Source organism: Notolepis coatsorum, assembly GCF_963971535.1.
Source record: "Notolepis coatsorum genome assembly, chromosome: 1".
In the NCBI taxonomy this organism is placed as follows: domain Eukaryota; kingdom Metazoa; phylum Chordata; class Actinopteri; order Aulopiformes; family Paralepididae; genus Notolepis; species Notolepis coatsorum.
Window position 1 is genome coordinate 221,628,495 of NC_140165.1, and position 7,427 is coordinate 221,635,921.

Consider the following 7,427-nt stretch of genomic DNA (forward strand, 5'->3'; position numbering starts at 1 on the left):
TTGGTCTGGGGAGGGTGTAGATGACCACAGGCTGCCCTACTGTCGGTCTGGGGAGGGTGTAGACGACCACATGCTGCCCTACTGTCGTCAGCTGCTTCTTTTCCCCTAACAGAGTGCAGAGGTTCATGCTATTTCCCGCAGATCCCCTCCATGCCGAACAGATCCCCTGACCGACCATCAGGAGTCGCTATTGCAACGACCAGGACGTGTCTATGCTTTTACCAACGCGTTCGTGTTTCCGGGTTCCCGTTTTGCGCTCTGATTGGCCAGGTCATGTGACATGTGCGCCAATCGTGGGACGGCAAGTTCTGCGCCTATTTCCGGGTCAAACAGCCTGCAAACTACCTAACGCCTAGTTTATCGCTTAGGCGACTCTTTCGCAGTTGGTTAAGGTTAGAGTTTGGAATCAGGGCAGGCGTTCTATCGCCATGCTCTAAGACAAACTCTAACCTTAACCAACTTCGAAAGAGCGCCTAAGCTTAACCAGTGTAGAAACTTGCGGTCCCACGATTGGGGGCGTACATGTCACATGACCTGGCCAATCAGAGACGCGGAAACACGAACGCGTTGGTAAAAGCAATCAGGCGACCAGCACTCATACCTCACTGGCTTCCCACCCGTGAAGACTGCCCATTGTGTTCATGGGCAGGGGGCGTGCACAGACAATTTGGGGGGCAGGGGCCCAAGCGGGGGGCGGGGGGGCATGTGGGGTGCTTTCTAAAATAAGGCCTATTTTTTTCATGGATAGTAGTATACAACCAACAACTAACCTTCTTTCTGTCCTCTAGTGCCATGCACTCTTCCTAATATACAAACATTATACTAACTCCACACTGCAGCACTCAAGTTTGAACACTTTGATGAACATTGATACTCAGCTGAAAGAGTTGTAACCTTCCTGCTGACTTGTCGCTTCAGATAAAAGCGTCAGCTAAATGACAAAATGTTACGTAAATGTAAATGTATTCATTTCCGTTTTCATATTTGAACAAATTAAATATCTTTTCTTTTGGGGGGGGGGGGCACTTGGGGCAAAAGGGCAGGGGCTCAAGCGCCCCTTCGGCCCTATCTGTGGTACCACTGCTGTAGGCGAGTGCATAGACACTACCCAGCTGCCCAGCCTCAAGGCTCTCTATTCAACTATCATCCTTATTTTTCATCGTGTATGTGTGTCACTAGGGAACAATCATCCCTTAAATGTCTTATAAATCACTTAAAATGCATTCATTTATGCACACACCCCTTAATAGAAGTCATGGGGTACTTCAAACATTGCAGACCGCTTAAACATGCCGTCGAGTTCATTTCAGTCAGGGGTTAAACACTTTATTCAGTAAGGAGTTTAATTTAATTTACATTAAAGGGTTGTAATTGGTAAAACTCTGTTCTCTATAGTGTTTGGATCATCCACCACACCTGGACTCAAAACTGGGTCTCCCACAAAAACCGCACTGGCCAAGGGAGATATTAGGCTTACTAGCAGAGGTAATCTGCTACACATGCATAGTATGAGTGTGTGTGTGTGTGTGAGAGAGAGAGAGAGAGAGAGAGAGAGAGAGAGAGAGAGAGAGAGAGAGAGAGAGAGAGAGAGAGAGAGAGAGAGAGAGAGAGAGAGAGAGAGAGAGAGAGAGAGAGAGAGAGAGAGAGAGAGAGAGAGAGAGAGAGATCGGGCTAAACCCACCACCAGGCACCAACCCGCCCACCCACCTACATATATAATATCTTAACCATTTCACTTTTCAGTGAAACTGAAAGGGTTAACCTTCTGTATTGTCACAGTGAAAGGGTTAACCAGTTGATAGTGTGGTAGTGAAAGGGTTAAGCTAAATGTGGGAAAGCAGTGATGATGCACATGTGGGCACCTCATTCATGTGAAAGATCAGGACAATTTCAAGCCTGCTGCACAGTCACAGAATCAGGACACGCTACCAATGAGGACATTTTCGACGTCCTGATTTAGTTTGACGAGCTATTGCAGCGTGATGGTTAAGGTTAGGGTTAAAGTTAAGGTTTGGGTTAGCCGCTCAATTTGGAGGAGGCGTTGTTACCTTTTCCCATGATTCTGCCGTCCACGCACCTTGTACCTGACTGTTCTTTCATAATTTTCTGATGTTTATGTCCTTTGTATGAGGCCTCCTTGTACTTATGTTCATGTGGACATAAATAAACATTTCAAATGTTTGTGTGTGTGTGTGTGTGTGTGTGTGTGTGTGTGTGTGTGTGTGTGTGTGTGTGTGTGTGTGTGTGTGTGTGTGTGTGTGTGTGTGTGTGTGTGTGTGTGTGTGTGTGTGTGTGTGTGTGTGCGTGCGTGTCCTTAGATGTCCTCTCCGGTATTTCAATCTTATTTACATGTACTTGGTGGATTCAGATGAAGCATTTATGAGACACTGTGGAAGTAGCAACCCTCACTATGTGAACGTGGCCATGCGGTAAGTAGGGATGCCCCGATCACGTTTTTTGCCACCGATCACCGATCACCGATCGTCGTGAGCCATATCGGCCGATACCGATCCGATACCGATCGTTTTTGATTAAAAAGAAATTAAAAATTATTTTATATAAATTTATTTTTTTTAATAAAATATATATATTATATAATTAGACTTGTACTTGTATTATCTGCGAGACATCGCCACCACGCAACAAGTCAAAATGCTCGCTATCTGCAAACAGCTCCACTGTCTGTGTGTACTCTAGTAGCCTCCAGCTACCAAAAAGGATTCTCCGGCGCTGCAGCGGGACCCTATTGGTAACGTTATGCTTTGGTCATTTAACATTCAGCAAGCCCTCAGCTCGAATACGCATTAAATCAATGTTATAAGACATTGATATCAGGAGCTATCTGTAGCTACTGCTAGCCGGCTAGATGACGTTAAGACAACTATTTAGTTCAATCGGACATTTCGTTTTGAACAGTGAATTAACGTCAGCTAACGCGAGCTAACGGAGGTATCACATTCAAAACCGCTCTTAAAGAGCACCTACGGGAGGCTGCAATTCGAAACTGGCCACCGTAAATGCCCAAAACCCCCACCACCTCCTAATAGACAGTCTCCTCCCCACCGCATGTATATATTCCCTCCCCGCCGTATGTATATTTCCCTCCCACCCCCTCCTAATGTACAGTCCCCTCCCCATCATATGTATATACTCTGTCAGGATCTAGGGGTAACAGTACTGTATATTTGAATACCGCCTATGTCACAAATGTATCAGTACTAAATACCTATATGTCCCTATGCCATAAATGTCATGTATGTTGTGTATGTCATAAATGTCTATATGAATTGAAAATGGGGGACCCTGATGGAAACAAGACAAACGTCTTTCTCAGGTCTGCATCCCCTTAACAATTGTATGTATTGAGCCGTACTGTATTGTACCCATTCTGCAATCTGTTAAATAAAGTTTTCATTCATTCATTCATTCATCAACATGCACTACAAGACTTGCTGGAGCATTTGTTGATATCAGGAGCTATCGGTAGCTAGCCGGCTAAATACCGTTAGACAATGCCTACTAAAAGTGAATAGTTGACTGGGTAATTTTGTTTAAACAGTAACGATAGCTAGGTAGCTAACGTTAGCTCAGGTCGAATGCACTATCTAGACTCAGCAGAGGAGGTCCGCCTCCGCTGTGTTTACAAACTCTACACGGGTACGGACGGGGCTAGGGAGGAGGAGCAGTTTGCAGGTCCTGTGCGTCTGAGACAAGCAAGTGAGATATCCACTTGATCAGTTTCCGCGATCGGCGAATATGACTAATTATCGGAATTCCCCGATCGCATATTTATACTAATTATCGGCCGATAACGATCGGTGGCCGATCGATCGGGGCATCCCTAGCGGTAAGAGTTCCTGAGTGGAGAGGAGGAGGCAAAGCTCCGGGGGAACTGTGCATTAGGAACTGTGCATTCTTCTCAGCCGAACAACATTCACATGTTCCTCCCCATGTAGTAATCATTAGTCCCTGTCGGGTTCTGCAGTCGCAGCCCGACAGCCTCTGAAGGCTGGAGGAGGAAGCGTGTGGCTCCTCAAGGTGCTACCCAGCAGCAGTGTGGGATTTATGCCTCTGTGATTTGCACATAGACCACCCAGGGTGTCTGCATATGGGCTACATACATGCACCTATGACAAATTCTAACTGTGCGTTAAAGGAAAACTCCAACATTTTGGGAAATTCGCTTATTTGGCATCTACCCTGGAGTTACACAAGTTGGGTAGATGGCAAATAAGCTAATTTCCCAAAATGTTGGAGTTTTCCTTTAAGGCTCATTCTGACCGCCTCCAGCCAAGTCCAGCAGCGCGGCTGCATTCAATTAATTTCCAATGTAGAGGAGCGTACGCAGTGCACAGTACCTCGCATGTACCTGGTGGCTGCATGCTAGACCTGGAGGCCGCTGGAATGAGGAGCCTTTAGTCTGCATAAGGACTGTCAACTTGACTTGAAGATAACAGACTGGTTTTGGTTGAACACTTTTCGGTGTACTGTCAGTTACAGCTGTCATGATGGATTTGACATTTAAAAACAAGTGCAAATTTGCAATAGCTGCAGCCTTCTTGTGATAGGCCATTCCCATTACCACGCCCCCTTTTAGCCAATTGGCATGAGCACACAGTCACACACACACACCTACACACACACTGAGACACACACACGCCTCCTATAGGGCAAAACCTGAGGCTGCTAGAAGGTGCAGAGATTTTTGTGGACCAATCAACCGACCGACCGACAGAGTGACCTATAGAGCTGCTGGTCGCAGCTAAGAATATGAATTTGATGACCGAACTGCCAGTCGAATGTAAATTAATGAATTAATTTTAAGACATTATTCATATGGTTGGCACCTTGCACGGTTGCCTCCGCCATCAGTGTGTAAATGTGTGAGTGAATGGGTGAATGTGAGGAACAGAAAATTGTAAAGCGATTTGGTTAAAAGCGCTGTATAAATGCACTATATAAATGCACTATATAAATGCACTATATAAATGCGCTATATAAATGCACCATTTACCATTTATTTCCCATTTAATATGCATCAGGTTCTTGTCCCTTTTTTGTGATTTTGGAAAAGAAAATGTGCCTGCAACTGCAAGGCAATAAATGGGTGTTACAAAGCCTAATGATTACAACATTGCAATTACAACAAAAACAATAACCTTGTTAATTTGACACCTGCTTGGATGTGGTAATAATATGTACATTTTATCATTAATATTCCAATTTAATTCTAATTTGCCTCATTTCAGCCTATTCCTTATAGTCTGTCTATAGGCAGCCCTAACTGTCTATGGAATACTATGAGAATTGGAGACAAAATGTCTACTAACAACTTCATATCTGAGGGCAGGAGAAACAGCCCTTATGTTCTGGAGGTGCTGGCAGATGTAGGACATGCAACACAAGAAGAAGTATGAGAGGATAATTCCACACATGGATTTCCAAAACGAACAACAACATTAAAGGATAATTCCACAGATAGATTTCCCAAACTAACAACAACGTTATGGGATCATTTTGGTTGTTTTCCCCCCACCAAAATCCGATTAATTGGTTCACAAATGCCTCTTTGGTGCATCCAGGAGAGCAGCAGCCAACTCTAACACCCAGAAACAACACAATCATGTGTAGTTCAATTGGCCAGAATTTGCCAGATTATGGAGAAAGGAGATCTAGGTTGAAGATACAGTAATGTATCCTTGTCATTGTGTTATTTGGGGGAAATCTAGTCTGATATTGTGATCATGGGCCGCACACAAAAAAAGTCTATGCGTGCGAAACACCGAAGCATTTCTAAGCATGTGTGGGCTGAGTGCACTCACCCTATCAGCCTCACTGACAGCAGCCCACTGAAATATAAACGATGGTACTGTATCTGGACCCACCGCCCCTCGGCAGTAGAACACCTCCAGCTATCACTACAGTACACCACACTAGCTTATGCTTTCTAGTGCTTCCAATTGTGCAGGTCTAACCCCCGTGTGCATTCTAGGACGAAATGGAAAAGGACTCACTCTCTCTCTCATTTTCGCTCCCCCGCTGTGTGTCTCAGAACTCTGTGACCTTGAAGAGATGCGAATGGAATGCGCTCGGACCACTCTGGGAGAGGAGCGGCGCGCACCCTCAGCACCCTCATTCTATCAAAGGGAGAGAGCAGATTGCTGAGGTATCGGGTTGATATGGTGTTGTAAATTAAATGCATGAGGACAATGCGCCTACTTAAACTTGCCGTCCAAGCCCCCTGAGTATTTCACAGTAAATATATTTATAAAAAAAAAAAAAAAAACACACAGGACACTGTGTGTGGGTGGGGGCATAGCCTAGCCCTAGCCTAGAGAGCTATCAAAGCAGGTGTGCCATATAGATAGCCCACGACCCAAAGTGTTTGTAAACACAGAGGTGCAGATGCCCAATAAACCCCTAATGACACCATCTATCTAACCCACTGTTGAATGTATTAAAATGTCAACAGCACCTTCAGAGTCAAAAAGCACTTTTCCAATACACCTGCGCAGTTTCGAGTGGGCTTGACTGGGTGTGCGTGTGAGCAATTCCGTTTTATGATTTTCCAAAAAGGATATGAACCTAAATAAATCGCGCAATAAAGGCGACACGGTGCGTTCTTCTCCCCCACGGGGCAACTTCCCCGACAGAGACACCCAGGGACGGATGGCATTCTCACATTCCCCCGGCAACGCGTTCGGACGCCCGATGACAGAATAATAGCATTCAAAAGCAAAAGCTGCTTCAAAAACAGTTCAATTATTATAACGTCGGAAGGGCTTACCTCTGGTCTGTAGGAGGACGCGCGCATAGGGGGCTTGTATCCAAAACGTCTTAAAAAACGCTTAATAAAAGCGACAACATTTCAAGCCAATAATAATCCTGCACGGCTCCAAGTTCACCCACAGGACAGGCTTCGCGTCTTCTGCACACTCACCCATTGCTAAGCGCGCCATCCTGTGGTTGAACAAGCGTGTGCGCGGAGCAACAGGTGCGTATATCTCTCTCCCACCAACCCACCCCCTCCTAATGTACAGTCTCCTCCCCATCATATGTATATTCTCTGTCTATGGGTAACAACAGTACTGACTGTATATTTGCATAATATCATATATGTCACAAATGTAACAGTACTATATACCTGTATGTCATGTATGTCCCTATGCCATAAATGTCATGATGTTGTATGTTGTGTATGTCATAAATGTCACTATGAATTGAAAATGGGGGACCCTGATGTAAACAAGACAAACGTATTTCTCTGTTCTGCATCCCCTTAACAATTGTGTGTATTGAGCCGTACTGTATTGTACCCATTCTGCAATCTGTTAAATAAAGTTTTCATTCATTAATTCATTCATTCATCATTCATGCGGGAGAGGGGGGTGCACTGAAAGAAAAAGGCAATAGTACCCTGCAGCTGG